The sequence below is a fragment of the Phyllobates terribilis genome, unplaced genomic scaffold (genome assembly GCF_046119375.1).
Source record: "Phyllobates terribilis strain yellow unplaced genomic scaffold, ASM4611937v1 Scaffold_123__1_contigs__length_5148117, whole genome shotgun sequence".
NCBI lineage: Eukaryota > Metazoa > Chordata > Amphibia > Anura > Dendrobatidae > Phyllobates > Phyllobates terribilis.
Genome location: NW_027362883.1, coordinates 2,251,018 through 2,275,022, shown reverse-complemented (window position 1 = coordinate 2,275,022; position 24,005 = coordinate 2,251,018). Strand labels below are relative to the sequence as shown.

Genomic DNA, 24,005 nt, shown 5'->3' with positions numbered 1-24,005 from the left:
CTGCAGGCATTAAATGAAAGAAGTCAGTGTTCCAGCAGAAGGAGACAACGTTTCAGAAAAGGCATTGTAGCAAACCAAAAAAGAAATTTTAAGCGCAGCAGAGTAACCAGCGCACATACCTGTTAGCTCAGGTGAGTTTAAAAGGCTGCTGTTGATAACAAGGGCATTTGCTAAATAGATGGTGTGTGTGCAACAATATACTGAAAGGTCAATTATATTGTGCAGCTTATCTCACCACCTGTAGTTATTTAGGTGAAAGCTCCAAAATGCTTGCCTAATATGTCTGTTTATCCAAAAGGAAGTAAAAAGGGAGAGCTAGAAAGATAGCATTGCATCACATTACATGGCAATGCAATGCACAGTTGCTGAAGTTGAACCAAAATGAGCTTGTAATCTGGCTTCTGCAACTTTGAACATGAAAAATCCAATGAGGAGAAGAAAAGCAAAGCCAAAGAGTCCATCCCAAAATCCGACAAACAAGCAAAATGAACAAAAAACATTGAATTCAATTCTTTCTGATTTTAGAAACTGCATTAAAGAAGGGGTGCACCGGTCCTGGAGATACTGCAATACCAGGTCAATGCGTGGAGTGGACAGAGCAAGCTCTTTTTCCATCTCCCTGTTCTAAAAATCCATTTAATATATGGTCCCCAGATAGGGGACGTATCAGATATTAAACTGATAAGAACAGATACTACACTTGATCTTAGCCAAAAGGCCGAGAAGCGATAACCAGAATTGGTTTCAAACTACGGAGCCACCCAAGGATCCTGAAAAGTCCATTTGTGGAGATGAGCTCCTGGACTCCCGTTAAGAAGACATGTTGTCAACCTCTAGATCCCTTACATGCCTGCACTTTTCGGCTTGCTGCTGCTGCAATCCACGCGTTTTAGATCTGCATAACTCCACCTCTTTAAACACAGCACCTTCACCCCCTGCTGTTCCCACCCGCCTCAACACCGTTGGAAGGGAGGAGAACCAATTAAGGCGGGGGGTGGGGTGGAACGAGCAGCTGTCTACCCTTAGCAGGAGGGCTCCTGATTACATACCTCTCCTGCTGCTGCTGCTGCTGGCTGTCCAGCAGCAGACTGAAGGTGGCTGCTGCTGTGCACAGGTATATAAAGGCTCAGAGCCTATTATGACACGCGCAGCCAGCGTTCCATTGCCACATTCCATCTACTGCAGGCAGGATACCTGGCTGGCTGAATGTCGCTGAGAAGCTCACAGAGACCGCCATAAGCAACAGTTTAACAGAATGCCACAGACTAATCAACCAAACTTTTTGGGTTGGGTTCTCTTTTATAGTCTGCAGGCATTAAATGAAAGAAGTCAGTGTTCCAGCAGAAGGAGACAACGTTTCAGAAAAGGCATTGTAGCAAACCAAAAAAGAAATTTTAAGCGCAGCAGAGTAACCAGCGCACATACCTGTTAGCTCAGGTGAGTTTAAAAGGCTGCTGTTGATAACAAGGGCATTTGCTAAATAGATGGTGTGTGTGCAACAATATACTGAAAGGTCAATTATATTGTGCAGCTTATCTCACCACCTGTAGTTATTTAGGTGAAAGCTCCAAAATGCTTGCCTAATATGTCTGTTTATCCAAAAGGAAGTAAAAAGGGAGAGCTAGAAAGATAGCATTGCATCACATTACATGGCAATGCAATGCACAGTTGCTGAAGTTGAACCAAAATGAGCTTGTAATCTGGCTTCTGCAACTTTGAACATGAAAAATCCAATGAGGAGAAGAAAAGCAAAGCCAAAGAGTCCATCCCAAAATCCGACAAACAAGCAAAATGAACAAAAAACATTGAATTCAATTCTTTCTGATTTTAGAAACTGCATTAAAGAAGGGGTGCACCGGTCCTGGAGATACTGCAATACCAGGTCAATGCGTGGAGTGGACAGAGCAAGCTCTTTTTCCATCTCCCTGTTCTAAAAATCCATTTAATATATGGTCCCCAGATAGGGGACGTATCAGATATTAAACTGATAAGAACAGATACTACACTTGATCTTAGCCAAAAGGCCGAGAAGCGATAACCAGAATTGGTTTCAAACTACGGAGCCACCCAAGGATCCTGAAAAGTCCATTTGTGGAGATGAGCTCCTGGACTCCCGTTAAGAAGACATGTTGTCAACCTCTAGATCCCTTACATGCCTGCACTTTTCGGCTTGCTGCTGCTGCAATCCACGCGTTTTAGATCTGCATAACTCCACCTCTTTAAACACAGCACCTTCACCCCCTGCTGTTCCCACCCGCCTCAACACCGTTGGAAGGGAGGAGAACCAATTAAGGCGGGGGGTGGGGTGGAACGAGCAGCTGTCTACCCTTAGCAGGAGGGCTCCTGATTACATACCTCTCCTGCTGCTGCTGCTGCTGGCTGTCCAGCAGCAGACTGAAGGTGGCTGCTGCTGTGCACAGGTATATAAAGGCTCAGAGCCTATTATGACACGCGCAGCCAGCGTTCCATTGCCACATTCCATCTACTGCAGGCAGGATACCTGGCTGGCTGAATGTCGCTGAGAAGCTCACAGAGACCGCCATAAGCAACAGTTTAACAGAATGCCACAGACTAATCAACCAAACTTTTTGGGTTGGGTTCTCTTTTATAGTCTGCAGGCATTAATTGAAAGAAGTCAGTGTTCCAGCAGAAGGAGACAACGTTTCAGAAAAGGCATTGTAGCAAACCAAAAAAGAAATTTTAAGCGCAGCAGAGTAACCAGCGCACATACCTGTTAGCTCGGGTGAGTTTAAAAGGCTGCTGTTGATAACAAGGGCATTTGCTAAATAGATGGTGTGTGTGCAACAATATACTGAAAGGTCAATTATATTGTGCAGCTTATCTCACCACCTGTAGTTATTTAGGTGAAAGCTCCAAAATGCTTGCCTAATATGTCTGTTTATCCAAAAGGAAGTAAAAAGGGAGAGCTAGAAAGATAGCATTGCATCACATTACATGGCAATGCAATGCACAGTTGCTGAAGTTGAACCAAAATGAGCTTGTAATCTGGCTTCTGCAACTTTGAACATGAAAAATCCAATGAGGAGAAGAAAAGCAAAGCCAAAGAGTCCATCCCAAAATCCGACAAACAAGCAAAATGAACAAAAAACATTGAATTCAATTCTTTCTGATTTTAGAAACTGCATTACAGAAGGGGTGCACCGGTCCTGGAGATACTGCAATACCAGGTCAATGCGTGGAGTGGACAGAGCAAGCTCTTTTTCCATCTCCCTGTTCTAAAAATCCATTTAATATATGGTCCCCAGATAGGGGACGTATCAGATATTAAACTGATAAGAACAGATACTACACTTGATCTTAGCCAAAAGGCCGAGAAGCGATAACCAGAATTGGTTTCAAACTACGGAGCCACCCAAGGATCCTGAAAAGTCCATTTGTGGAGATGAGCTCCTGGACTCCCGTTAAGAAGACATGTTGTCAACCTCTAGATCCCTTACATGCCTGCACTTTTCGGCTTGCTGCTGCTGCAATCCACGCGTTTTAGATCTGCATAACTCCACCTCTTTAAACACAGCACCTTCACCCCCTGCTGTTCCCACCCGCCTCAACACCGTTGGAAGGGAGGAGAACCAATTAAGGCGGGGGGTGGGGTGGAACGAGCAGCTGTCTACCCTTAGCAGGAGGGCTCCTGATTACATACCTCTCCTGCTGCTGCTGCTGCTGGCTGTCCAGCAGCAGACTGAAGGTGGCTGCTGCTGTGCACAGGTATATAAAGGCTCAGAGCCTATTATGACACGCGCAGCCAGCGTTCCATTGCCACATTCCATCTACTGCAGGCAGGATACCTGGCTGGCTGAATGTCGCTGAGAATTTCACAGAGACCGCCATAAGCAACAGTTTAACAGAATGCCACAGACTAATCAACCAAACTTTTTGGGTTGGGTTCTCTTTTATAGTCTGCAGGCATTAAATGAAAGAAGTCAGTGTTCCAGCAGAAGGAGACAACGTTTCAAAAAAGGCATTGTAGCAAACCAAAAAAGAAATTTTAAGCGCAGCAGAGTAACCAGCGCACATACCTGTTAGCTCAGGTGAGTTTAAAAGGCTGCTGTTGATAACAAGGGCATTTGCTAAATAGATGGTGTGTGTGCAACAATATACTGAAAGGTCAATTATATTGTGCAGCTTATCTCACCACCTGTAGTTATTTAGGTGAAAGCTCCAAAATGCTTGCCTAATATGTCTGTTTATCCAAAAGGAAGTAAAAAGGGAGAGCTAGAAAGATAGCATTGCATCACATTACATGGCAATGCAATGCACAGTTGCTGAAGTTGAACCAAAATGAGCTTGTAATCTGGCTTCTGCAACTTTGAACATGAAAAATCCAATGAGGAGAAGAAAAGCAAAGCCAAAGAGTCCATCCCAAAATCCGACAAACAAGCAAAATGAACAAAAAACATTGAATTCAATTCTTTCTGATTTTAGAAACTGCATTAAAGAAGGGGTGCACCGGTCCTGGAGATACTGCAATACCAGGTCAATGCGTGGAGTGGACAGAGCAAGCTCTTTTTCCATCTCCCTGTTCTAAAAATCCATTTAATATATGGTCCCCAGATAGGGGACGTATCAGATATTAAACTGATAAGAACAGATACTACACTTGATCTTAGCCAAAAGGCCGAGAAGCGATAACCAGAATTGGTTTCAAACTACGGAGCCACCCAAGGATCCTGAAAAGTCCATTTGTGGAGATGAGCTCCTGGACTCCCGTTAAGAAGACATGTTGTCAACCTCTAGATCCCTTACATGCCTGCACTTTTCGGCTTGCTGCTGCTGCAATCCACGCGTTTTAGATCTGCATAACTCCACCTCTTTAAACACAGCACCTTCACCCCCTGCTGTTCCCACCCGCCTCAACACCGTTGGAAGGGAGGAGAACCAATTAAGGCGGGGGGTGGGGTGGAACGAGCAGCTGTCTACCCTTAGCAGGAGGGCTCCTGATTACATACCTCTCCTGCTGCTGCTGCTGCTGGCTGTCCAGCAGCAGACTGAAGGTGGCTGCTGCTGTGCACAGGTATATAAAGGCTCAGAGCCTATTATGACACGCGCAGCCAGCGTTCCATTGCCACATTCCATCTACTGCAGGCAGGATACCTGGCTGGCTGAATGTCGCTGAGAAGCTCACAGAGACCGCCATAAGCAACAGTTTAACAGAATGCCACAGACTAATCAACCAAACTTTTTGGGTTGGGTTCTCTTTTATAGTCTGCAGGCATTAAATGAAAGAAGTCAGTGTTCCAGCAGAAGGAGACAACGTTTCAGAAAAGGCATTGTAGCAAACCAAAAAAGAAATTTTAAGCGCAGCAGAGTAACCAGCGCACATACCTGTTAGCTCAGGTGAGTTTAAAAGGCTGCTGTTGATAACAAGGGCATTTGCTAAATAGATGGTGTGTGTGCAACAATATACTGAAAGGTCAATTATATTGTGCAGCTTATCTCACCACCTGTAGTTATTTAGGTGAAAGCTCCAAAATGCTTGCCTAATATGTCTGTTTATCCAAAAGGAAGTAGAAAGGGAGAGCTAGAAAGATAGCATTGCATCACATTACATGGCAATGCAATGCACAGTTGCTGAAGTTGAACCAAAATGATCTTGTAATCTGGCTTCTGCAACTTTGAACATGAAAAATCCAATGAGGAGAAGAAAAGCAAAGCCAAAGAGTCCATCCCAAAATCCGACAAACAAGCAAAATGAACAAAAAACATTGAATTCAATTCTTTCTGATTTTAGAAACTGCATTAAAGAAGGGGTGCACCGGTCCTGGAGATACTGCAATACCAGGTCAATGCGTGGAGTGGACAGAGCAAGCTCTTTTTCCATCTCCCTGTTCTAAAAATCCATTTAATATATGGTCCCCAGATAGGGGACGTATCAGATATTAAACTGATAAGAACAGATATTACACTTGATCTTAGCCAAATGGCCGAGAAGCGATAACCAGAATTGGTTTCAAACTACGGAGCCACCCAAGGATCCTGAAAAGTCCATTTGTGGAGATGAGCTCCTGGACTCCCGTTAAGAAGACATGTTGTCAACCTCTAGATCCCTTACATGCCTGCACTTTTCGGCTTGCTGCTGCTGCAATCCACGCGTTTTAGATCTGCATAACTCCACCTCTTTAAACACAGCACCTTCACCCCCTGCTGTTCCCACCCGCCTCAACACCGTTGGAAGGGAGGAGAACCAATTAAGGCGGGGGGTGGGGTGGAACGAGCAGCTGTCTACCCTTAGCAGGAGGGCTCCTGATTACATACCTCTCCTGCTGCTGCTGCTGGCTGTCCAGCAGCAGACTGAAGGTGGCTGCTGCTGTGCACAGGTATATAAAGGCTCAGAGCCTATTATGACACGCGCAGCCAGCGTTCCATTGCCACATTCCATCTACTGCAGGCAGGATACCTGGCTGGCTGAATGTCGCTGAGAAGCTCACAGAGACCGCCATAAGCAACAGTTTAACAGAATGCCACAGACTAATCAACCAAACTTTTTGGGTTGGGTTCTCTTTTATAGTCTGCAGGCATTAAATGAAAGAAGTCAGTGTTCCAGCAGAAGGAGACAACGTTTCAGAAAAGGCATTGTAGCAAACCAAAAAAGAAATTTTAAGCGCAGCAGAGTAACCAGCGCACATACCTGTTAGCTCAGGTGAGTTTAAAAGGCTGCTGTTGATAACAAGGGCATTTGCTAAATAGATGGTGTGTGTGCAACAATATACTGAAAGGTCAATTATATTGTGCAGCTTATCTCACCACCTGTAGTTATTTAGGTGAAAGCTCCAAAATGCTTGCCTAATATGTGTGTTTATCCAAAAGGAAGTAAAAAGGGAGAGCTAGAAAGATAGCATTGCATCACATTACATGGCAATGCAATGCACAGTTGCTGAAGTTGAACCAAAATGAGCTTGTAATCTGGCTTCTGCAACTTTGAACATGAAAAATCCAATGAGGAGAAGAAAAGCAAAGCCAAAGAGTCCATCCCAAAATCCGACAAACAAGCAAAATGAACAAAAAACATTGAATTCAATTCTTTCTGATTTTAGAAACTGCATTAAAGAAGGGGTGCACCGGTCCTGGAGATACTGCAATACCAGGTCAATGCGTGGAGTGGACAGAGCAAGCTCTTTTTCCATCTCCCTGTTCTAAAAATCCATTTAATATATGGTCCCCAGATAGGGGACGTATCAGATATTAAACTGATAAGAACAGATACTACACTTGATCTTAGCCAAAAGGCCGAGAAGCGATAACCAGAATTGGTTTCAAACTACGGAGCCACCCAAGGATCCTGAAAAGTCCATTTGTGGAGATGAGCTCCTGGACTCCCGTTAAGAAGACATGTTGTCAACCTCTAGATCCCTTACATGCCTGCACTTTTCGGCTTGCTGCTGCTGCAATCCACGCGTTTTAGATCTGCATAACTCCACCTCTTTAAACACAGCACCTTCACCCCCTGCTGTTCCCACCCGCCTCAACACCGTTGGAAGGGAGGAGAACCAATTAAGGCGGGGGGTGGGGTGGAACGAGCAGCTGTCTACCCTTAGCAGGAGGGCTCCTGATTACATACCTCTCCTGCTGCTGCTGCTGCTGCTGGCTGTCCAGCAGCAGACTGAAGGTGGCTGCTGCTGTGCACAGGTATATAAAGGCTCAGAGCCTATTATGACACGCGCAGCCAGCGTTCCATTGCCACATTCCATCTACTGCAGGCAGGATACCTGGCTGGCTGAATGTCGCTGAGAAGCTCACAGAGACCGCCATAAGCAACAGTTTAACAGAATGCCACAGACTAATCAACCAAACTTTTTGGGTTGGGTTCTCTTTTATAGTCTGCAGGCATTAAATGAAAGAAGTCAGTGTTCCAGCAGAAGGAGACAACGTTTCAGAAAAGGCATTGTAGCAAACCAAAAAAGAAATTTTAAGCGCAGCAGAGTAACCAGCGCACATACCTGTTAGCTCAGGTGAGTTTAAAAGGCTGCTGTTGATAACAAGGGCATTTGCTAAATAGATGGTGTGTGTGCAACAATATACTGAAAGGTCAATTATATTGTGCAGCTTATCTCACCACCTGTAGTTATTTAGGTGAAAGCTCCAAAATGCTTGCCTAATATGTCTGTTTATCCAAAAGGAAGTAAAAAGGGAGAGCTAGAAAGATAGCATTGCATCACATTACATGGCAATGCAATGCACAGTTGCTGAAGTTGAACCAAAATGAGCTTGTAATCTGGCTTCTGCAACTTTGAACATGAAAAATCCAATGAGGAGAAGAAAAGCAAAGCCAAAGAGTCCATCCCAAAATCCGACAAACAAGCAAAATGAACAAAAAACATTGAATTCAATTCTTTCTGATTTTAGAAACTGCATTAAAGAAGGGGTGCACCGGTCCTGGAGATACTGCAATACCAGGTCAATGCGTGGAGTGGACAGAGCAAGCTCTTTTTCCATCTCCCTGTTCTAAAAATCCATTTAATATATGGTCCCCAGATAGGGGACGTATCAGATATTAAACTGATAAGAACAGATACTACACTTGATCTTAGCCAAAAGGCCGAGAAGCAATAACCAGAATTGGTTTCAAACTACGGAGCCACCCAAGGATCCTGAAAAGTCCATTTGTGGAGATGAGCTCCTGGACTCCCGTTAAGAAGACATGTTGTCAACCTCTAGATCCCTTACATGCCTGCACTTTTCGGCTTGCTGCTGCTGCAATCCACGCGTTTTAGATCTGCATAACTCCACCTCTTTAAACACAGCACCTTCACCCCCTGCTGTTCCCACCCGCCTCAACACCGTTGGAAGGGAGGAGAACCAATTAAGGCGGGGGGTGGGGTGGAACGAGCAGCTGTCTACCCTTAGCAGGAGGGCTCCTGATTACATACCTCTCCTGCTGCTGCTGCTGCTGGCTGTCCAGCAGCAGACTGAAGGTGGCTGCTGCTGTGCACAGGTGTATAAAGGCTCAGAGCCTATTATGACACGCGCAGCCAGCGTTCCATTGCCACATTCCATCTACTGCAGGCAGGATACCTGGCTGGCTGAATGTCGCTGAGAAGCTCACAGAGACCGCCATAAGCAACAGTTTAACAGAATGCCACAGACTAATCAACCAAACTTTTTGGGTTGGGTTCTCTTTTATAGTCTGCAGGCATTAAATGAAAGAAGTCAGTGTTCCAGCAGAAGGAGACAACGTTTCAGAAAAGGCATTGTAGCAAACCAAAAAAGAAATTTTAAGCGCAGCAGAGTAACCAGCGCACATACCTGTTAGCTCAGGTGAGTTTAAAAGGCTGCTGTTGATAACAAGGGCATTTGCTAAATAGATGGTGTGTGTGCAACAATATACTGAAAGGTCAATTATATTGTGCAGCTTATCTCACCACCTGTAGTTATTTAGGTGAAAGCTCCAAAATGCTTGCCTAATATGTCTGTTTATCCAAAAGGAAGTAAAAAGGGAGAGCTAGAAAGATAGCATTGCATCACATTACATGGCAATGCAATGCACAGTTGCTGAAGTTGAACCAAAATGAGCTTGTAATCTGGCTTCTGCAACTTTGAACATGAAAAATCCAATGAGGAGAAGAAAAGCAAAGCCAAAGAGTCCATCCCAAAATCCGACAAACAAGCAAAATGAACAAAAAACATTGAATTCAATTCTTTCTGATTTTAGAAACTGCATTAAAGAAGGGGTGCACCGGTCCTGGAGATACTGCAATACCAGGTCAATGCGTGGAGTGGACAGAGCAAGCTCTTTTTCCATCTCCCTGTACTAAAATTCCATTTAATATATGGTCCCCAGATAGGGGACGTATCAGATATTAAACTGATAAGAACAGATACTACACTTGATCTTAGCCAAAAGGCCGAGAAGCGATAACCAGAATTGGTTTCAAACTACGGAGCCACCCAAGGATCCTGAAAAGTCCATTTGTGGAGATGAGCTCCTGGACTCCCGTTAAGAAGACATGTTGTCAACCTCTAGATCCCTTACATGCCTGCACTTTTCGGCTTGCTGCTGCTGCAATCCACGCGTTTTAGATCTGCATAACTCCACCTCTTTAAACACAGCACCTTCACCCCCTGCTGTTCCCACCCGCCTCAACACCGTTGGAAGGGAGGAGAACCAATTAAGGCGGGGGGTGGGGTGGAACGAGCAGCTGTCTACCCTTAGCAGGAGGGCTCCTGATTACATACCTCTCCTGCTGCTGCTGCTGCTGCTGGCTGTCCAGCAGCAGACTGAAGGTGGCTGCTGCTGTGCACAGGTATATAAAGGCTCAGAGCCTATTATGACACGCGCAGCCAGCGTTCCATTGCCACATTCCATCTACTGCAGGCAGGATACCTGGCTGGCTGAATGTCGCTGAGAAGCTCACAGAGACCGCCATAAGCAACAGTTTAACAGAATGCCACAGACTAATCAACCAAACTTTTTGGGTTGAGTTCTCTTTTATAGTCTGCAGGCATTAAATGAAAGAAGTCAGTGTTCCAGCAGAAGGAGACAACGTTTCAGAAAAGGCATTGTAGCAAACCAAAAAAGAAATTTTAAGCGCAGCAGAGTAACCAGCGCACATACCTGTTAGCTCAGGTGAGTTTAAAAGGCTGCTGTTGATAACAAGGGCATTTGCTAAATAGATGGTGTGTGTGCAACAATATACTGAAAGGTCAATTATATTGTGCAGCTTATCTCACCACCTGTAGTTAATTAGGTGAAAGCTCCAAAATGCTTGCCTAATATGTCTGTTTATCCAAAAGGAAGTAAAAAGGGAGAGCTAGAAAGATAGCATTGCATCACATTACATGGCAATGCAATGCACAGTTGCTGAAGTTGAACCAAAATGAGCTTGTAATCTGGCTTCTGCAACTTTGAACATGAAAAATCCAATGAGGAGAAGAAAAGCAAAGCCAAAGAGTCCATCCCAAAATCCGACAAACAAGCAAAATGAACAAAAAACATTGAATTCAATTCTTTCTGATTTTAGAAACTGCATTAAAGAAGGGGTGCACCGGTCCTGGAGATACTGCAATACCAGGTCAATGCGTGGAGTGGACAGAGCAAGCTCTTTTTCCATCTCCCTGTTCTAAAAATCCATTTAATATATGGTCCCCAGATAGGGGACGTATCAGATATTAAACTGATAAGAACAGATACTACACTTGATCTTAACCAAAAGGCCGAGAAGCGATAACCAGAATTGGTTTCAAACTACGGAGCCACCCAAGGATCCTGAAAAGTCCATTTGTGGAGATTAGCTCCTGGACTCCCGTTAAGAAGACATGTTGTCAACCTCTAGATCCCTTACATGCCTGCACTTTTCGGCTTGCTGCTGCTGCAATCCACGCGTTTTAGATCTGCATAACTCCACCTCTTTAAACACAGCACCTTCACCCCCTGCTGTTCCCACCCGCCTCAACACCGTTGGAAGGGAGGAGAACCCATTAAGGCGGGGGGTGGGGTGGAACGAGCAGCTGTCTACCCTTAGCAGGAGGGCTCCTGATTACATACCTCTCCTGCTGCTGCTGCTGCTGGCTGTCCAGCAGCAGACTGAAGGTGGCTGCTGCTGTGCACAGGTATATAAAGGCTCAGAGCCTATTATGACACGCGCAGCCAGCGTTCCATTGCCACATTCCATCTACTGCAGGCAGGATACCTGGCTGGCTGAATGTCGCTGAGAAGCTCACAGAGACCGCCATAAGCAACAGTTTAACAGAATGCCACAGACTAATCAACCAAACTTTTTGGGTTGGGTTCTCTTTTATAGTCTGCAGGCATTAAATGAAAGAAGTCAGTGTTCCAGCAGAAGGAGACAACGTTTCAGAAAAGGCATTGTAGCAAACCAAAAAAGAAATTTTAAGCGCAGCAGAGTAACCAGCGCACATACCTGTTAGCTCAGGTGAGTTTAAAAGGCTGCTGTTGATAACAAGGGCATTTGCTAAATAGATGGTGTGTGTGCAACAATATACTGAAAGGTCAATTATATTGTGCAGCTTATCTCACCACCTGTAGTTATTTAGGTGAAAGCTCCAAAATGCTTGCCTAATATGTCTGTTTATCCAAAAGGAAGTAAAAAGGGAGAGCTAGAAAGATAGCATTGCATCACATTACATGGCAATGCAATGCACAGTTGCTGAAGTTGAACCAAAATGAGCTTGTAATCTGGCTTCTGCAACTTTGAACATGAAAAATCCAATGAGGAGAAGAAAAGCAAAGCCAAAGAGTCCATCCCAAAATCCGACAAACAAGCAAAATGAACAAAAAACATTGAATTCAATTCTTTCTGATTTTAGAAACTGCATTAAAGAAGGGGTGCACCGGTCCTGGAGATACTGCAATACCAGGTCAATGCGTGGAGTGGACAGAGCAAGCTCTTTTTCCATCTCCCTGTTCTAAAAATCCATTTAATATATGGTCCCCAGATAGGGGACGTATCAGATATTAAACTGATAAGAACAGATACTACACTTGATCTTAACCAAAAGGCCGAGAAGCGATAACCAGAATTGGTTTCAAACTACGGAGCCACCCAAGGATCCTGAAAAGTCCATTTGTGGAGATTAGCTCCTGGACTCCCGTTAAGAAGACATGTTGTCAACCTCTAGATCCCTTACATGCCTGCACTTTTCGGCTTGCTGCTGCTGCAATCCACGCGTTTTAGATCTGCATAACTCCACCTCTTTAAACACAGCACCTTCACCCCCTGCTGTTCCCACCCGCCTCAACACCGTTGGAAGGGAGGAGAACCCATTAAGGCGGGGGGTGGGGTGGAACGAGCAGCTGTCTACCCTTAGCAGGAGGGCTCCTGATTACATACCTCTCCTGCTGCTGCTGCTGCTGGCTGTCCAGCAGCAGACTGAAGGTGGCTGCTGCTGTGCACAGGTATATAAAGGCTCAGAGCCTATTATGACACGCGCAGCCAGCGTTCCATTGCCACATTCCATCTACTGCAGGCAGGATACCTGGCTGGCTGAATGTCGCTGAGAAGCTCACAGAGACCGCCATAAGCAACAGTTTAACAGAATGCCACAGACTAATCAACCAAACTTTTTGGGTTGGGTTCTCTTTTATAGTCTGCAGGCATTAAATGAAAGAAGTCAGTGTTCCAGCAGAAGGAGACAACGTTTCAGAAAAGGCATTGTAGCAAACCAAAAAAGAAATTTTAAGCGCAGCAGAGTAACCAGCGCACATACCTGTTAGCTCAGGTGAGTTTAAAAGGCTGCTGTTGATAACAAGGGCATTTGCTAAATAGATGGTGTGTGTGCAACAATATACTGAAAGGTCAATTATATTGTGCAGCTTATCTCACCACCTGTAGTTATTTAGGTGAAAGCTCCAAAATGCTTGCCTAATATGTCTGTTTATCCAAAAGGAAGTAAAAAGGGAGAGCTAGAAAGATAGCATTGCATCACATTACATGGCAATGCAATGCACAGTTGCTGAAGTTGAACCAAAATGAGCTTGTAATCTGGCTTCTGCAACTTTGAACATGAAAAATCCAATGAGGAGAAGAAAAGCAAAGCCAAAGAGTCCATCCCAAAATCCGACAAACAAGCAAAATGAACAAAAAACATTGAATTCAATTCTTTCTGATTTTAGAAACTGCATTAAAGAAGGGGTGCACCGGTCCTGGAGATACTGCAATACCAGGTCAATGCGTGGAGTGGACAGAGCAAGCTCTTTTTCCATCTCCCTGTTCTAAAAATCCATTTAATATATGGTCCCCAGATAGGGGACGTATCAGATATTAAACTGATAAGAACAGATACTACACTTGATCTTAGCCAAAAGGCCGAGAAGCGATAACCAGAATTGGTTTCAAACTACGGAGCCACCCAAGGATCCTGAAAAGTCCATTTGTGGAGATGAGCTCCTGGACTCCCGTTAAGAAGACATGTTGTCAACCTCTAGATCCCTTACATGCCTGCACTTTTCGGCTTGCTGCTGCTGCAATCCACGCGTTTTAGATCTGCATAACTCCACCTCTTTAAACACAGCACCTTCACCCCCTGCTGTTCCCACCCGCCTCAACACCGTTGGAAGGGAGGAGAACCAATTAAGGCGGGGGGTGGGGTGGAACGAGCAGCTGTCTACCCTTAGCAGGAGGGCTCCTGATTACATACCTCTCCTGCTGCTGCTGCTGCTGGCTGTCCAGCAGCAGACTGAAGGTGGCTGCTGCTGTGCACAGGTATATAAAGGCTCAGAGCCTATTATGACACGCGCAGCCAGCGTTCCATTGCCACATTCCATCTACTGCAGGCAGGATACCTGGCTGGCTGAATGTCGCTGAGAAGCTCACAGAGACCGCCATAAGCAACAGTTTAACAGAATGCCACAGACTAATCAACCAAACTTTTTGGGTTGGGTTCTCTTTTATAGTCTGCAGGCATTAAATGAAAGAAGTCAGTGTTCCAGCAGAAGGAGACAACGTTTCAGAAAAGGCATTGTAGCAAACCAAAAAAGAAATTTTAAGCGCAGCAGAGTAACCAGCGCACATACCTGTTAGCTCAGGTGAGTTTAAAAGGCTGCTGTTGATAACAAGGGCATTTGCTAAATAGATGGTGTGTGTGCAACAATATACTGAAAGGTCAATTATATTGTGCAGCTTATCTCACCACCTGTAGTTATTTAGGTGAAAGCTCCAAAATGCTTGCCTAATATGTCTGTTTATCCAAAAGGAAGTAAAAAGGGAGAGCTAGAAAGATAGCATTGCATCACATTACATGGCAATGCAATGCACAGTTGCTGAAGTTGAACCAAAATGAGCTTGTAATCTGGCTTCTGCAACTTTGAACATGAAAAATCCAATGAGGAGAAGAAAAGCAAAGCCAAAGAGTCCATCCCCAAATCCGACAAACAAGCAAAATGAACAAAAAACATTGAATTCAATTCTTTCTGATTTTAGAAACTGCATTAAAGAAGGGGTGCACCGGTCCTGGAGATACTGCAATACCAGGTCAATGCGTGGAGTGGACAGAGCAAGCTCTTTTTCCATCTCCCTGTTCTAAAAATCCATTTAATATATGGTCCCCAGATAGGGGACGTATCAGATATTAAACTGATAAGAACAGATACTACACTTGATCTTAGCCAAAAGGCCGAGAAGCGATAACCAGAATTGGTTTCAAACTACGGAGCCACCCAAGGATCCTGAAAAGTCCATTTGTGGAGATGAGCTCCTGGACTCCCGTTAAGAAGACATGTTGTCAACCTCTAGATCCCTTACATGCCTGCACTTTTCGGCTTGCTGCTGCTGCAATCCACGCGTTTTAGATCTGCATAACTCCACCTCTTTAAACACAGCACCTTCACCCCCTGCTGTTCCCACCCGCCTCAACACCGTTGGAAGGGAGGAGAACCAATTAAGGCGGGGGGTGGGGTGGAACGAGCAGCTGTCTACCCTTAGCAGGAGGGCTCCTGATTACATACCTCTCCTGCTGCTGCTGCTGCTGGCTGTCCAGCAGCAGACTGAAGGTGGCTGCTGCTGTGCACAGGTATATAAAGGCTCAGAGCCTATTATGACACGCGCAGCCAGCGTTCCATTGCCACATTCCATCTACTGCAGGCAGGATACCTGGCTGGCTGAATGTCGCTGAGAAGCTCACAGAGACCGCCATAAGCAACAGTTTAACAGAATGCCACAGACTAATCAACCAAACTTTTTGGGTTGGGTTCTCTTTTATAGTCTGCAGGCATTAAATGAAAGAAGTCAGTGTTCCAGCAGAAGGAGACAACGTTTCAGAAAAGGCATTGTAGCAAACCAAAAAAGAAATTTTAAGCGCAGCAGAGTAACCAGCGCACATACCTGTTAGCTCAGGTGAGTTTAAAAGGCTGCTGTTGATAACAAGGGCATTTGCTAAATAGATGGTGTGTGTGCAACAATATACTGAAAGGTCAATTATATTGTGCAGCTTATCTCACCACCTGTAGTTATTTAGGTGAAAGCTCCAAAATGCTTGCCTAATATGTCTGTTTATCCAAAAGGAAGTAAAAAGGGAGAGCTAGAAAGATAGCATTGCATCACATTACATGGCAATGCAATGCACAGTTGCTGAAGTTGAACCAAAATGAGCTTGTAATCTGGCTTCTGCAACTTTGAACATGAAAAATCCAATGAGGAGAAGAAAAGCAAAGCCAAAGAGTCCATCCCCAAATCCGACAAACAAGCAAAATGAACAAAAAACATTGAATTCAATTCTTTCTGATTTTAGAAACTGCATTAAAGAAGGGGTGCACCGGTCCTGGAGATACTGCAATACCAGGTCAATGCGTGGAGTGGACAGAGCAAGCTCTTTTTCCATCTCCCTGTTCTAAAAATCCATTTAATATATGGTCCCCAGATAGGGGACGTATCAGATATTAAACTGATAAGAACAGATACTACACTTGATCTTAGCCAAAAGGCCGAGAAGCGATAACCAGAATTGGTTTCAAACTACGGAGCCACCCAAGGATCCTGAAAAGTCCATTTGTGGAGATGAGCTCCTGGACTCCCGTTAAGAAGACATGTTGTCAACCTCTAGATCCCTTACATGCCTGCACTTTTCGGCTTGCTGCTGCTGCAATCCACGCGTTTTAGATCTGCATAACTCCACCTCTTTAAACACAGCACCTTCACCCCCTGCTGTTCCCACCCGCCTCAACACCGTTGGAAGGGAGGAGAACCAATTAAGGCGGGGGGTGGGGTGGAACGAGCAGCTGTCTACCCTTAGCAGGAGGGCTCCTGATTACATACCTCTCCTGCTGCTGCTGCTGCTGGCTGTCCAGCAGCAGACTGAAGGTGGCTGCTGCTGTGCACAGGTATATAAAGGCTCAGAGCCTATTATGACACGCGCAGCCAGCGTTCCATTGCCACATTCCATCTACTGCAGGCAGGATACCTGGCTGGCTGAATGTCGCTGAGAAGCTCACAGAGACCGCCATAAGCAACAGTTTAACAGAATGCCACAGACTAATCAACCAAACTTTTTGGGTTGGGTTCTCTTTTATAGTCTGCAGGCATTAAATGAAAGAAGTCAGTGTTCCAGCAGAAGGAGACAACGTTTCAGAAAAGGCATTGTAGCAAACCAAAAAAGAAATTTTAAGCGCAGCAGAGTAACCAGCGCACATACCTGTTAGCTCAGGTGAGTTTAAAAGGCTGCTGTTGATAACAAGGGCATTTGCTAAATAGATGGTGTGTGTGCAACAATATACTGAAAGGTCAATTATATTGTGCAGCTTATCTCACCACCTGTAGTTATTTAGGTGAAAGCTCCAAAATGCTTGCCTAATATGTCTGTTTATCCAAAAGGAAGTAAAAAGGGAGAGCTAGAAAGATAGCATTGCATCACATTACATGGCAATGCAATGCACAGTTGCTGAAGTTGGACCAAAATGAGCTTGTAATCTGGCTTCTGTAACTTTGAACATGAAAAATCCAATGAGGAGAAGAAAAGCAAAGCCAAAGAGTCCATCCCAAAATCCGACAAACAAGCAAAATGAACAAAAAACATTGAATTCAATTCTTTCTGAGTTTAGAAACTGCATTAAAGAAGGGGTGCACCGGTCCTGGAGATACTGCAATACCAGGTCAATGCGTGGAGTGGACAGAGCAAGCTCTTTTTCCATCTCCCTGTTCTAAAAATCCATTTAATATATGGTCCCCAGATAGGGGACGTATCAGATATTAAACTGATAAGAACAGATACTACACTTGATCTTAGCCAAAAGGCCGAGAAGCGATAACCAGAATTGGTTTCAAACTACGGAGCCACCCAAGGATCCTGAAAAGTCCATTTGTGGAGATGAGCTCCTGGACTCCTGTTAAGAAGACATGTTGTCAACCTCTAGATCCCTTACATGCCTGCACTTTTCGGCTTGCTGCTGCTGCAATCCACGCGTTTTAGATCTGCATAACTCCACCTCTTTAAACACAGCACCTTCACCCCCTGCTGTTCCCACCCGCCTCAACACCGTTGGAAGGGAGGAGAACCAATTAAGGCGGGGGGTGGGGTGGAACGAGCAGCTGTCTACCCTTAGCAGGAGGGCTCCTGATTACATACCTCTCCTGCTGCTGCTGCTGCTGGCTGTCCAGCAGCAGACTGAAGGTGGCTGCTGCTGTGCACAGGTATATAAAGGCTCAGAGCCTATTATGACACGCGCAGCCAGCGTTCCATTGCCACATTCCATCTACTGCAGGCAGGATACCTGGCTGGCTGAATGTCGCTGAGAAGCTCACAGAGACCGCCATAAGCAACAGTTTAACAGAATGCCACAGACTAATCAACCAAACTTTTTGGGTTGGGTTCTCTTTTATAGTCTGCAGGCATTAAATGAAAGAAGTCAGTGTTCCAGCAGAAGGAGACAACGTTTCAGAAAAGGCATTGTAGCAAACCAAAAAAGAAATTTTAAGCGCAGCAGAGTAACCAGCGCACATACCTGTTAGCTCAGGTGAGTTTAAAAGGCTGCTGTTGATAACAAGGGCATTTGCTAAATAGATGGTGTGTGTGCAACAATATACTGAAAGGTCAATTATATTGTGCAGCTTATCTCACCACCTGTAGTTATTTAGGTGAAAGCTCCAAAATGCTTGCCTAATATGTCTGTTTATCCAAAAGGAAGTAAAAAGGGAGAGCTAGAAAGATAGCATTGCATCACATTACATGGCAATGCAATGCACAGTTGCTGAAGTTGAACCAAAATGAGCTTGTAATCTGGCTTCTGCAACTTTGAACATGAAAAATCCAATGAGGAGAAGAAAAGCAAAGCCAAAGATTCCATCCCAAAATCCGACAAACAAGCAAAATGAACAAAAAACATTGAATTCAATTCTTTCTGATTTTAGAAACTGCATTAAAGAAGGGGTGCACCGGTCCTGGAGATACTGCAATACCAGGTCAATGCGTGGAGTGGACAGAGCAAGCTCTTTTTCCATCTCCCTGTTCTAAAAATCCATTTAATATATGGTCCCCAGATAGGGGACGTATCAGATATTAAACTGATAAGAACAGATACTACACTTGATCTTAGCCAAAAGGCCGAGAAGCGATAACCAGAATTGGTTTCAAACTACGGAGCCACCCAAGGATCCTGAAAAGTCCATTTGTGGAGATGAGCTCCTGGACTCCCGTTAAGAAGACATGTTGTCAACCTCTAGATCCCTTACATGCCTGCACTTTTCGGCTTGCTGCTGCTGCAATCCACGCGTTTTAGATCTGCATAACTCCACCTCTTTAAACACAGCACCTTCACCCCCTGCTGTTCCCACCCGCCTCAACACCGTTGGAAGGGAGGAGAACCAATTAAGGCGGGGGGTGGGGTGGAACGAGCAGCTGTCTACCCTTAGCAGGAGGGCTCCTGATTACATACCTCTCCTGCTGCTGCTGCTGCTGGCTGTCCAGCAGCAGACTGAAGGTGGCTGCTGCTGTGCACAGGTATATAAAGGCTCAGAGCCTATTATGACACGCGCAGCCAGCGTTCCATTGCCACATTCCATCTACTGCAGGCAGGATACCTGGCTGGCTGAATGTCGCTGAGAAGCTCACAGAGACCGCCATAAGCAACAGTTTAACAGAATGCCACAGACTAATCAACCAAACTTTTTGGGTTGGGTTCTCTTTTATAGTCTGCAGGCATTAAATGAAAGAAGTCAGTGTTCCAGCAGAAGGAGACAACGTTTCAGAAAAGGCATTGTAGCAAACCAAAAAAGAAATTTTAAGCGCAGCAGAGTAACCAGCGCACATACCTGTTAGCTCAGGTGAGTTTAAAAGGCTGCTGTTGATAACAAGGGCATTTGCTAAATAGATGGTGTGTGTGCAACAATATACTGAAAGGTCAATTATATTGTGCAGCTTATCTCACCACCTGTAGTTATTTAGGTGAAAGCTCCAAAATGCTTGCCTAATATGTCTGTTTATCCAAAAGGAAGTAAAAAGGGAGAGCTAAAGAGATAGCATTGCATCACATTACATGGCAATGCAATGCACAGTTGCTGAAGTTGAACCAAAATGAGCTTGTAATCTGGCTTCTGCAACTTTGAACATGAAAAATCCAATGAGGAGAAGAAAAGCAAAGCCAAAGAGTCCATCCCAAAATCCGACAAACAAGCAAAATGAACAAAAAACATTGAATTCAATTCTTTCTGATTTTAGAAACTGCATTAAAGAAGGGGTGCACCGGTCCTGGAGATACTGCAATACCAGGTCAATGCGTGGAGTGGACAGAGGAAGCTCTTTTTCCATCTCCCTGTTCTAAAAATCCATTTAATATATGGTCCCCAGATAGGGGACGTATCAGATATTAAACTGATAAGAACAGATTTTTTTTTTTTTTTTTTTTTTTTTTTTTTAAAACCACTCAGGTTTAGATATAAGCAAACAGTTAACCAGACTTCGTCATAAGTTATACTGCCACTTCATAAACATCATTGTGGTTTCTTTATTAAAGTATTATTCAACAAAAATACAAACAAGTAATCCTATGCCAGAGACATTTCCAGAAAAAATATCAACGGTATTTAACCATATCCTGCCACTTAAGGTATTTCCACACACCTTCAGAATCTGTTCCACCACCACCACCTTCTCTTGTATCCCACAAATAGATTACATATAGTCTTGCTAAGATCAACCTAATACAATCATTTACTGTTAAATTTACTCTTTTAAACACACACAAATTTCTCACATCCCACAAGCTCTCCTGCACACACACCATAATAAACCACATCATCCTTTCTAGGCCACGACGACTAGCACCAAAACCAAACATAGCCACTCTCCAATCAATAAACTTCACACCAGCAACCCCTTTACACAGTCCACCCACACCTTTCCACACATCATACGCAAAATTACAATCCCACATAAGGTGCCTCACCGTCTCATTCGCTCCACAACCATCCCTTGGACATACTGCAGATCTTATGAGATCTCTTTTCTTCTGAAAATCCCTCACTGGCAAAATATTATGAAGGCCCATCCATACTATATCTCGCTGTCTATTCGACACACCTTGAATGCTTAACTTCTTCCATACCCGCGCAACTTCCATAGAACGCAATCCCACCACATTACTCTCACACTCATTCACACACATCTTCCCCATCACCTTCTTAACCAACATAAAGTCTTTCATTGCAACTGCTAACAAATCATTCTTCCTCACAAACTTCTCAATCAAACCATACCACTCAGGACACTTAAAAGCAACAGGCACATTCTTATCACGCTTCACCCAATTCAGACCATACAGCATCCATCCAGCCAAATACTTACACATAAATGCCCCTTTATTATTCTTCCCAATCAAAATGACCGTAGTCTTAATAAAATGCAATGTTAGAAACACTTCAATATTCGGAAACTTCAGTCCCCCATACAAATATTGCTTAAACAAAATCTCTCTCTTAAGTCTTTCCATCCTACTGCCCCAAAAAAACACAAAAATTAGTTTCTCCACTTTTTTAATTTTCCTATAGGGCACTGGAAAAATACAAGAAACATAAAGCAAAATAGGGAGAATAACAGCCTTAATAATAAGAACCTTCCCTACCAAAGACAAAGAACGTAACTTCCAAAAATTCATCTTCCGCACAATCCGCTCACCACATTCATCCCAACTCTCATAACCTTTCAAATCATCATTAAAAAAAACTCCCAACACTTTAATTGCACCATCCACACCAGCCACACCATCCATCTTAATCCTATTGTCACCAAAACATTTAAACATGCATTTGTTCCAATTCACACGAAACGCTGACGCGCCACAAAAAAAATTCAACAACAATTTTACTCTCTCCATAGAGGCCACACTCTCACTCACCACTACTACATCATCCATATATCCTAAGACTTTCACAGTCATTCCACCACTCCCTGGCACTAACAAACCACGCACCACTTTCTCTTTCCGAATCATACACAGCAGTGGCTCAATCACACACACAAATAATACCGGTGACATGGGACAACCTTGCCTCACACCAGACCTAATACACACTTTCTCACTCAAAAACCCATTCACCAGAAATTCACTCACCACCTCCCCATACAATCCTCTCACGGCATGCACAAATTTCTCCGGAAAACCCATTCTACGCAAAACCTCAAATAGAAACACATGAGACACGCGATCAAACGCCTTTTCAAAGTCAACAGCCATCACCATACACTTCTGCTTTCTTACTTTACAATCCCACAACACATCTCTTAAAAGACACAGATTATCCGTCATACATCTACCAGGCACTGCACACACTTGATCTTTACCAATCACATCAGCTACAACCACACGCATCCGACACGCCAAAATTTTACTGAATACCTTGTAATCGGCGTTCAGAAGCGTAATTGGCCTCCAATTACTCAAACACCTTTTATCCCCTTTCTTATGGATTAAGACCACCACTCCCTCCTTCATTGAACCCGCAAGCATCCCATTCTCCCACATAAACTGACACACTTCCACTAAATCCATACCCATCACTTCCCACATCATAACATATAGCTCCACAGGCAAACCATCCTTCCCAGGCGTCACATTTTTCCTTGCACCAAACACCGCTTTCTTAACTTCCTCCTCAATCACTGCCTCACATAGACCAGAACATCCATCCTTATCCACCTTACAATCCAAAGTCTTAAGCACTTCTTCTTTCAAACTCTCATCCACCCACTTCCTGCCAAACAACTCAGCATAAAACGTGACCACTTCCTTCATTACATCCTCCCCACTCACACAAACACCATCCACATCAAAAATCTCCTCCATACCCTCCTTCTTACCATTTATTTTTTTAAAGAAATATCTTGAACACTTTTCATCTTTATCAAGATGGACCACCTTTGACCTAAAAATTATTTCCCTTCCCTTCCTCTCCAAAGTCCTCTTCAAATCCTCTCTCGCACTTCTTAACAAATCATCCACATCCACACCACACATCCTCATTTTCTCCAGCCATTCCACCCTCATCATTAAATCTTTATATTGACTCCTAACCATGGCAGCCTTTTTATAGCCCCATCGACGAAAAAACTTTTGCACTTCATACTTCATCCAATCCCACCACACCAACACACTTTCAAACTTACTCTTTTGAGATTTACACCAACTATATTTTTTCTTAAAATCATTCACAATTCTCTCATCCTCAAGCAAACTCACATTCAATTTCCACACACCTCTCCCATGCACCCGCCTTAAATCCCCTCTAAACTCACCTTTCAGGCACACATGGTCCGAAAAAGGAACTGAAAATTGAGAAAAACCATCACATATTATATTTTTAGAAAAAAACATCCTATCAATCCTAGATGTTATCCCACCCCTGTCAGCTTTATAGGTTGGTGGTGGTGGCTTCCCCAAATAAACCTCAGCAGCATCAAAAAAGAAAAAATCAGAAATAATGTTTGCCAATTTTTTTCCTGAGGCATCAACTTTCCCCTCAGTTACACAGTTAAAATCACCTGTTACTATCACAGGGATCCTACCAGGTAATTCTAAACATAATTTATCTAATAAACTTAACCTGTCTTCTTTTTTTGTAGGACCATAAATATTTATAATTTTAACTTTCCACCCCCTCCCACACACAACTGCAGAGATGCAACGACCCACCTCTATTACCTTATAATATTCAAAAACAAAATTTCTATTATTTAATACTATCCCAACTCCATCATTTTTATTCCCACTAGAGCCAGACCAGATATGCTGGCCATATGGCCAATCAGCGTCTTCCAGGGGTTCTTCTATACCACACTCCTGTAGACACATAATATCAAAAGAATGGTTATGTAAGAAGTCCAGAATCACAGATCTTCTAACTCTAGACTTTAAAAGTCTTACATTAAGGGACGCAATGTCCCAATTTGGTTTAGAGACCATTCTTTGGCTCAAAAACCAGAAACACCAGTCTCAGCAAAAAAACATGCCTTCCTTATCCTTTGTCATCCGGCGAACTCCCACTTAGCTGAAAGATAGTGGACTCCAAATTCTCCTCCAGGTAAGCCGTTGACGCAGGAGAAAGAGAAAC

At 43.9% G+C, this 24,005-nt stretch overlaps 15 non-coding genes and 1 pseudogene across 15 annotated transcripts; all 16 read right to left on the bottom strand.

Moving 5' to 3' along the window:
- Positions 1 to 539: 539 nt before the first annotated feature.
- Positions 540 to 730, bottom strand: LOC141202154 (U2 spliceosomal RNA). The gene has a single exon (XR_012273436.1). It is a non-coding gene; the product is annotated as a U2 spliceosomal RNA (small nuclear RNA).
- A 1,115-nt stretch (positions 731 to 1,845) lies between these two features.
- On the bottom strand, positions 1,846 to 2,036 carry LOC141202153 (U2 spliceosomal RNA). Its single transcript, XR_012273435.1, has one exon. It is a non-coding gene; the product is annotated as a U2 spliceosomal RNA (small nuclear RNA).
- A 1,115-nt stretch (positions 2,037 to 3,151) lies between these two features.
- Positions 3,152 to 3,342, bottom strand: LOC141202152 (U2 spliceosomal RNA). Its single transcript, XR_012273434.1, has one exon. It is a non-coding gene; the product is annotated as a U2 spliceosomal RNA (small nuclear RNA).
- A 1,115-nt stretch (positions 3,343 to 4,457) lies between these two features.
- On the bottom strand, positions 4,458 to 4,648 carry LOC141202151 (U2 spliceosomal RNA). Its single transcript, XR_012273433.1, has one exon. It is a non-coding gene; the product is annotated as a U2 spliceosomal RNA (small nuclear RNA).
- Positions 4,649 to 5,763: 1,115 nt separating this feature from the next.
- LOC141202402 (U2 spliceosomal RNA) lies at positions 5,764 to 5,954 on the bottom strand. Its single transcript, XR_012273676.1, has one exon. It is a non-coding gene; the product is annotated as a U2 spliceosomal RNA (small nuclear RNA).
- Positions 5,955 to 7,066: 1,112 nt separating this feature from the next.
- LOC141202150 (U2 spliceosomal RNA) lies at positions 7,067 to 7,257 on the bottom strand. The gene has a single exon (XR_012273432.1). It is a non-coding gene; the product is annotated as a U2 spliceosomal RNA (small nuclear RNA).
- Positions 7,258 to 8,375: 1,118 nt separating this feature from the next.
- Positions 8,376 to 8,566, bottom strand: LOC141202218 (U2 spliceosomal RNA). The gene has a single exon (XR_012273499.1). It is a non-coding gene; the product is annotated as a U2 spliceosomal RNA (small nuclear RNA).
- A 1,115-nt stretch (positions 8,567 to 9,681) lies between these two features.
- On the bottom strand, positions 9,682 to 9,872 carry LOC141202325 (U2 spliceosomal RNA). Its single transcript, XR_012273601.1, has one exon. It is a non-coding gene; the product is annotated as a U2 spliceosomal RNA (small nuclear RNA).
- Positions 9,873 to 10,990: 1,118 nt separating this feature from the next.
- On the bottom strand, positions 10,991 to 11,181 carry LOC141202381 (U2 spliceosomal RNA). Its single transcript, XR_012273656.1, has one exon. It is a non-coding gene; the product is annotated as a U2 spliceosomal RNA (small nuclear RNA).
- A 1,115-nt stretch (positions 11,182 to 12,296) lies between these two features.
- Positions 12,297 to 12,487, bottom strand: LOC141202380 (U2 spliceosomal RNA). The gene has a single exon (XR_012273655.1). It is a non-coding gene; the product is annotated as a U2 spliceosomal RNA (small nuclear RNA).
- A 1,115-nt stretch (positions 12,488 to 13,602) lies between these two features.
- Positions 13,603 to 13,793, bottom strand: LOC141202149 (U2 spliceosomal RNA). Its single transcript, XR_012273431.1, has one exon. It is a non-coding gene; the product is annotated as a U2 spliceosomal RNA (small nuclear RNA).
- Positions 13,794 to 14,908: 1,115 nt separating this feature from the next.
- LOC141202148 (U2 spliceosomal RNA) lies at positions 14,909 to 15,099 on the bottom strand. Its single transcript, XR_012273430.1, has one exon. It is a non-coding gene; the product is annotated as a U2 spliceosomal RNA (small nuclear RNA).
- A 1,115-nt stretch (positions 15,100 to 16,214) lies between these two features.
- On the bottom strand, positions 16,215 to 16,405 carry LOC141202147 (U2 spliceosomal RNA). The gene has a single exon (XR_012273429.1). It is a non-coding gene; the product is annotated as a U2 spliceosomal RNA (small nuclear RNA).
- Positions 16,406 to 17,520: 1,115 nt separating this feature from the next.
- LOC141202146 (U2 spliceosomal RNA) lies at positions 17,521 to 17,711 on the bottom strand. Its single transcript, XR_012273428.1, has one exon. It is a non-coding gene; the product is annotated as a U2 spliceosomal RNA (small nuclear RNA).
- A 1,115-nt stretch (positions 17,712 to 18,826) lies between these two features.
- Positions 18,827 to 19,017, bottom strand: LOC141202145 (U2 spliceosomal RNA). Its single transcript, XR_012273427.1, has one exon. It is a non-coding gene; the product is annotated as a U2 spliceosomal RNA (small nuclear RNA).
- Positions 19,018 to 20,132: 1,115 nt separating this feature from the next.
- On the bottom strand, positions 20,133 to 20,351 carry LOC141202666 (U2 spliceosomal RNA; annotated as a pseudogene).
- Between the last annotated feature and the right edge of the window lie 3,654 nt (positions 20,352 to 24,005).